Source organism: Halyomorpha halys, unplaced genomic scaffold (genome assembly GCF_000696795.3).
Source record: "Halyomorpha halys isolate HHAL.00 unplaced genomic scaffold, Hhal_1.1 Scaffold1632.1, whole genome shotgun sequence".
Lineage (NCBI taxonomy): Eukaryota > Metazoa > Arthropoda > Insecta > Hemiptera > Pentatomidae > Halyomorpha > Halyomorpha halys.
In genome coordinates, this window is record NW_027111599.1 from 2,386 (window position 1) to 10,694 (window position 8,309).

At 32.3% G+C, this 8,309-nt stretch overlaps 1 long non-coding RNA gene across 1 annotated transcript; it reads left to right on the forward strand.

Moving 5' to 3' along the window:
• Positions 1–223: 223 nt before the first annotated feature.
• Positions 224–5,579, forward strand: LOC106690273 (uncharacterized). Its single transcript, XR_001344568.2, has 2 exons — positions 224–358; positions 5,436–5,579. It is a non-coding gene; the product is annotated as an uncharacterized lncRNA (long non-coding RNA).
• The last annotated feature ends 2,730 nt before the right edge of the window (positions 5,580–8,309 follow it).

Consider the following 8,309-nt stretch of genomic DNA (forward strand, 5'->3'; position numbering starts at 1 on the left):
AACTAAATCAATAACTGCCTTTTTTTCTTTCCGGCTCTTGTACTAAGAGTATTATTGATTTGAGAGATATGAAAATGGTCTACTGCTATAGTTATTTCATTGTATTATATAGTAACAATTAGTTTAAGCTTCATATCAGTTAATATTTTACAATTCAGGTAGCAGATAGAAACATTTAAATTATTACAAATGAACATCTTGTTACTTTAAATTTTATTTTTCAGGATTACAATCGCATGGTATTAATCCAGAAGGAACTAGATAAGAGGGATCGAACCCTGGATAGAAGAATAAAGCTAACTATAGACCAAGATAATATCTATACGTCGAGATATTGCATGCACTGCCGAAGGAAATGGTATCTTACAAAACCAATTGATACATTCTTCTTAATTAGGGATGGACAATAGTCTATAGCACATTGTATCAATAGGTTCTTCGGTCTCTCCCCCTTAATCCTTTCATCTTAAAAACCATTTCATGGTTCTATTCCATAGGTATTCTAGAGGTGTGTATTACACCATGACCTACATATCCCTTTTGTCCTTGACCACATACCAACCAAATTCTCAAAATTCCATATAAATCTTTCCAACCATCATAATCCTTTGCTTCAAACCTTATCTAGTTCAACCCATCCCTACAGCCCCCCGATAAGATTGAAACGGCAGTGGCCAAGAGACTTATTGTAAAATAAAAATGGACAATTGGAGTCCTGAAAATGGTCAGATTCTCCACTCAAGTTGAGTGTTTGCGGCTTTAGCGCACTTGCTCAGCCTCCACTGGCTCACTAATAGTGATGCGGCCAGAGAGATGCGCTGGGGTCTTTTGAGTTCTGCTCTACCCCTCACAAGCGGGGGATAGAGTGGGCTCAGGGATCCTCAGGTCGATTGTGTAAATATTGTATATTAGAGTGTAAATATGACTATAGATTATATTATTTTATCATTATGTTTTTTTTTTCTTTCATACACATAGTTTGATTATGTTCATTTTGTTTATTCTTCTGTTTGTATACATTTTTAGAGAGTTTTTTTTTTTCATTCATTTATTTATTTTATTTTATTTTATTTTAGTATGTAGGAGATCATTCATCACTATTACCTATTCCCCACAACTGTGTAGCAGATTGTAATATCTATTAATAAGTAAAAAGTATTTTAAAAAATAAAAAATAAAAAGAGGTGAGTAAGACAAGGTCACATGCCGAATTCAACGAGGAAAATAAGAGACAAATTCTTTTTCTCCTCCCCCCACCCTTTCACAACTCCCATTTCATCTCTTCTCGCGTTACGAAATCAATTTATTATTAATATTGGACGACAGACCGTGGAGGTCCAAGGCCTCGCGCGATGTACTTGAAAAATATATCGCGTGTTTCATAACGTGGTTTTTACAGGGTAGGTGCGTCACTCCCACGCCTATTTTTTTGAATGTCACCCATTGACTAACGGGCCTCACAAAGTCCTGTGGGGAGGCTGTGATTATATGCTTGAAAAAATTCCGGATAGGGCCGGAGACTCGAGCTCGCAACCTTTGGGTTGGCAGACAGGCGCGTTACCACGCTGCTACTGTCACCCCACGGAATCAATTCACTTGATTAAATTTTTCTTTTTTCCTTGAGTGTAGAACGTCAGTAAAGAAATTTTACCAAAAAAATTACATAATATACTCGCTCATTTAGTTCGTGGAATATATATACTATAATTTATTTATTTTGTTTTTATTTCTGTCAGTTGTTTTAAATTGGGTATGAATAAGAACCATTATCAGTATTGTTATTATTAACATATACCTGATATAATTTAATATAATTATAACATTATAGCATTTCTATATAAAATATTTTATAGTGGAGTTTTGTCTGAGCATGCACAAGCATTTAAATGTTTTTATCGCGGAGTTCCTGGCAATGACTTCATTGCTCTCGTTTGGCAATTAAATTGGAACGGCAACAAATGGGGGCTAATGTTACTGATAATAAATAATAATTTAAGCGAAATGAGAAGTATCGTCTCCTCTTGGGTCAGCTATAAAAGTGCGCGTCGAAGTGATTCTGACGCGCCTGAACGAGCCTTATCTTCTGGCCCACGATTTTCCACCTGTATGCCAGATTTGCGAAACGCGACTTGCCGTCAAACGCATCTTAGCTGAATGCCGAGCATCCTCCTTCAAAATCTTTGTATAAATTACCAGCAGACCTCCATTCACTTTTTCAGGATAACAAACAGACTGGATAAACTTTCAAAATTTCATTCAATCATTCAAAACTTTCAATAGTCATTATGGATTTCAATTCGGAAATTAAGGCAATAGACCCATATGTGGTGCCTTAAAAAAAAATGGGTTTTTTAATATGAGGAGAAGAAGGTCAGGGGGTGCAGTCAGCAGAAAAAAACACAAATAAACAAAAGATTATTTATTTGTGCCGATATATCGACCTAATTTTCATGGCTTCATTAGGGCGATAAAAACAAAGATATAACAACCATCATTCAGAAAAAAATAGAATAAATAATAGACTAAAAAATTTGTAAGTATACATAACAATGAAATGAAAATATAAGCTAGTTAAATTCAAAATTAGATTATTAAAAACTTTAGAAATTAAAAACCTTTTAGCCATACTGATGAGTATAAAAATTAGTTAAATTAAGAATGGAGCGTATGTAAAAACAATATTTTAAAAAAAATAAAAGGGCAAGGGAGAAGATATGGAGAATAGGATATGAAGAAAGTAAGAACTTATTATTACAAGAGCCCAAGAGGAGAAAAAAGGCAGTTATCTCACCCCAATTTTTAATTACTTTAATGAAAACTAGGTGTAATTGCTAGTCAAAATTGATGAGTCTGCCAAGTACAGGTAGGGAGAATAAAAAATGGCGGCTGTTTCAAAGAGATAAAAGCAAAAATTTCATTCAGAGCTTTAAATCTTAAAAAGTAGGAACAACACAAGAAAACCTAAGAGAACGTCATTTAAAGAAGAGCAAATTTTCTAAAATATGATCACTAATAGAGTTTTTTAGGTTAAAATGTTTTAGGGATATAGCTTTTTAAAATGCAACATTTTATAAACTGTTGTTATGGGACGTACTGAAAGTGTTCACAACGTAGTTAGTGAATTTATTTTGAAAAATTTATATCTCAAAAACCATTTGACCTTCAGATGTCAAATAGCACTTAAATTAAAGGTAGTTTAATGAGATATAAGTAGTTTATGATGTTTATCTTCGTAGGAGTAATAGTTTACAGGAATAAAATAAATTAATTTATAGTTGTTAAGACATGTTTTCATTTGCCAAATTTCTAACGCCTGTTGAACAGATTCGATACTTAGGACTCCATCTTGACAAGAGACTTACTTGGAATCCACACACAAGACTGAAACGACAAGAAACTGCTCGTAGATTCCGATTGCTACAACACTTACTTGACAAACGCTCTAAACTTCCCATTCACTACAAAAAATTAGTATACACTACAATAATCAGACCAATGTGGACATATGGAATTGAGCTCTGGGGCTCTACCAAACCATCAAATTCTTCCCGCATACAATCGTTACAATCCAAAATCCTACGTAAAATCCTTGATGCTCCTTATTACGTCACAAATAAATTCATTCATAAAGACCTTAACATCCCATTCGTTGCAGATTTGACCCAAACCAGATATGCGTCTTTTTATTCCAAACTCCTTAACCATCCTAACCCATTAATTCTTAATCTTTCATCCTTAACAATCCCTGATAATCCTCCGAGGCGTCTGAAAAGAAGATGGCCACGAGACCTTCTAGTTTAAATTAATGTTTGAAGTACCACCAATGGGTGGTTCCTTCCCAAAATTTTCAAGTGTATATGAAACATACTACATATTTACTTATTGTATTATTTTGTACAGTTGCAAATTACAATAAATAAATAATTAAAAAAAAAATTTGCCAAATTTATATTCATATGTGAATATCATAAAAACTACTACCCCTACAAAGATTATTGTCATAAACTATTTTATAGGAAGTTAAATTTCCTTTATTTTGAGTGTTGGCAGACATATGTGCGTCTGCATAGATCTAGAGATATATTTTTTTCAAAAATATAACATTTTATACGAACAAATAGAAATTAACATTTTGTGAGTTTATTTTGTCAAATATCACTGAAAGATCAGTAGTTAGTGAATTTATTTTGAAAAATGTATGTCTCAAAAACCATTCGACATACAGATGTCTATTAGCACTCAAATTAAAGCTAGTTTAATGAGCTATAAAGTAGTTTATGATGTTTATCTTCGTAGTTTTCATAAAAAATACCACTCCTAAATTGATAAACATAATTAACTATTTTGTTGTAAATTTAACTAGCTTTAATATGATCGCTGGTAGACATCTGTACGTCCAATGGTTTCTGAAATGAAGTTTTTCATAAATCAAATTTATTGTCCGAAAAACTATAAATCATAAAAACTACTACTCCTACAAATATAAACATTATTTTAACAACTATAAATACATTTTTTTGAAGAAATATCATGAAAACGAGGTAAAAGTCATAAACTACTTTATGATCCATTAAACTAGCTAATAGACATCTGTACGTTACATAGTTCCTGAAATAAAGATTTCTCAAAATAAATTAACTAACCACTAATCTTTCACTAGATTTTTAAGAAATTTTACTTTTTAAAAAGCTACATCTCGAGAACTATTAGACGTAAATAGCTCTTTTAGGGCTAATATTTCAGCAAATTTACTCTTCTTTTAATAATGTTCTCTCAGATTTTCTAGTGTTGTTGGTTTTTAAGATATAGAGCTCCGAATGAAAAATTAATGTTTTTTTAAGGTTTTGAAACAGCCGCCATTTTTTATTCCCCCTACCTATACTTGCCAGACTTATCAATTTTGACTCGTAATTATACATAGTTATCATAAAAGTAATCAAAAATTGGGGTGAGATAACTGCTTTACTTATACTTTTTTTCCCCCCGGCTCTTGCACTATATAGTTATAGGCAGAAATTCCGGCTAAAACCGTTTTTAATTTGCAGGAAATGTCACTAGAGTGCAGGTCGACAAAAAATGGGTTAATAAACGGTCGAATAGCCAATATACGTGAAGGCTATTTCTCTTTTTGTCTTTGGAGCTCTCATGAAAACCAGGTCGAAACGTCAGCAGAAATAAATATTCCACATCTAATATTCTAAATATTCTGGCTTATTTGTGTTTTTTCTGCTGACCGCACTCCTCCCTACCCCGACCACCTTCTATATATCTACGATCAACTATCTTCACCTACTTTTTTTTTAGTATTTGTATTGATATATCAATATTATCTAAAGAAACTCCACGCTTCAAATCCGTAATATATACATTATTATTATTTTATTTTTTATAAATGATCATTTTTTTAAACTAACACTTATCCTCTTTTCTTCCAGATTGGTATAAACACGATCCAAGCATTTGATTCATGAGTAGATTTTATGAATAAATATAGAATCAAACATCGAGTCTGATGTTCTAAGCCGACACTGCGCTAGCTAGAACAATTGTATAGAATAAAGAATTATTTTTATTACTAACATGTTATTTATAAATTTCTATTTGTTAATTTACAGGATATCTAATTTATATTCATAAATTATGTTTGATGACGTTTAATAAGAAACCTTAGAATTACTACCCTTACTATGTTTCCATAAATAGGTTGATTAAAAGTAGAAAAAAAAAAAAAGATGGTCCGGGTGAGATCAAAGAAAAACTCAAATAGTGATTAAACTATTTATATTGAGGAGGCAATGTTTCGCCCCATGTTGCAGGGCTAAAAAAGATACAAACGATGTACTTAAATGATGTAAACAAAAATGAACAAATTAAAGATGTACAATGAAACGTAAAAATTGAATACGTGTAATAGAAGGTTATACATAATTAATTAAAACAGAAAAAAAAACAGACAAAAAGAAGAAATAGGTCATACACTCTTTTAACTTAATTTCTTTTGGGTATTCTATCCGTGTATATATACATTTTTTTTTAAATTTCTTTCTCCCTATTATGTATATTTTTTTTAATAATTGCTTCCTCCTTAGTATGTATATTTATGGGAGCGCGATGGCACTAACTCCAAGAACCCGGGTTCGAATCCGGCTGAGTAGAAAATTGTTTTCTGTTACACTGTAGCCGTAAGTAAATGCTGGGGGTTTTAGAGCCCACCTGGGGTCCACCTAGCCTCATAAATTGGGTAACCTTAATTGGGTAAAAATCTTTCGGTCGAGCATGACTTTGACCAAATCACCTCCTTGCACAACCATAGGTATAGTAACGTGACTTCTTACAAAGTACTACACCTTTAACCGTTCATGGGTTGTAGCGGTACAGATATTAATATTAAATTTAAATTATGTATATTATCTTGGAGGAAGATAGACCGCGTGGTAGTCAATACAGGTATCAAAACAGTAAAAGAAAACTATTTATTGTTAGCTAACGTTTCGCCACACTCTGCAGGGCTTCGCCAGGGCTTTAAGAATGAAGTTCTGCTACCAACTGAGAGTTACCAACTAGTCTGTTGGTTGCAGAACTCCATTCTTATCAGCCCTGACGAAGCCCTGCAGAGTGTGGCGAAACGTTAGTTAACAATAAATAGTTTTCTTTTACTGTTTTGATACCTTTATTGACTACCACGCGGTCTATCTTCTCCCAATATCATTTAATGTTTGCCTATTTTCTTCATTTTTCTAAACTGTTTATTTTAAAATTATTTTCAAATGTAACGTACTTAAGTCGTCAATCCCCACTACGTCTCTATAACATCCTCTCAACAGTTCACTTTCGCCCTGACTTGAATCTGAAATGTATGTTTTCTGTCTTGTTCATTATCTTTCGTTTATCCCTTCCTTTTTCCATCTCTTAGTTTGTATTGTATTTTATATTTCTTCTTTTCATCTATGATAACAGAAATAATAACGTTTTAATTAATTGTCGATAAACTTTCATTACTCTTATTTAATTTTATGGGGTCATTGTACATCTTTAATGTACATTTCTACTCAGCCGGATTCGAAACCTTCTTGGAGTTAGTAGCATCATGCCTTACCACAGTGCCACCGCCCTCCCATAAATATACATAATAGAGAAAAAGCAATTATTAAAAAAAAAAAAATAATCTATAATGGAGGAAGAAATTTAAAAAAAATATTTTAATATATACACCGATAGAACACCCAAAAGAAATAAAGTTAAAAGAATGTATGACCTATTTCTTCTTTTTATCTGTTATTGTTTATGTTTTCATTAATTATCTATAACCTTTTATTTCTCGTATTTAGTTTTTACATTTCATTGAACATCTTTAATTTTTTCATTTATGTTTACATCATTTAAGTGTATCTTTTTTAGCCCTGATGAAGCCCTGCAACGTGGGGCGAAACGTTGGCTCAACGTATATAGTTTAATCACTATTTGAGTTTTTCTTTGACCGCGCCAGAACCATCTTCCTTTTATTATTACACAGGGTCAATCAGTGATCTTCCAGTAAGAAAAAAAACTTATGTTTTATAACAGCCATAGAAACAGGAAAACTTATAACAAAATAAGAAAAAGAAGAATTCTTAATGATTAAGCAACGGCTAGTCTGAGAGAACAACGTGTACTGGTTGACGTTATATGCTCTGTACACTTATTTATCCTTCTTCCTCTCAGGAATCCTACTATAATGTTTAGTAATAAAATATATTACTGAATATTAAAATACATAAACATTATCATTATTAGGTAGTAACAATATAATCTTAAGACGCCGTATTCAGGAAGGTGCCATAACCCCAAAATAACCAAAACTGTGAGTGGCCTCTGGTTCGGAGCCCGTGGAACGATTCCCAGCACAACTAGGAGCTTCATGGAGGAGCTTGGGGTCGATGTCCAGGACGTGGCTAGGATGACAGAGAATATAATACTCGACTCCCTGGGAATCATCCACCACCACATGCACGGAAATTAATGAGTAAGGGAGTTACCCAGAGAAGGGATGACATGCTTGCATCGCATATCGTGTTTGTTGTTTTATTTATTACTTTATTATTTTAATATTTTAATATTTGTTATATAGGGAAATTTGTTGATCAAATGAAATAAGGGTTGTGAAATGGAAGAGAAAGAAAAAAAAATTGAAAAACTTGTATTTAGTTTGTAGACTGGTATTAATTGTAAAAGAAAACTGTGGAAAAAGAGAAAAAAATACTTTGATATTTTAATTTTTATTTATAAATTTTATTTTAGTTTATTTTATAACATAAGCAACACATGGGGGA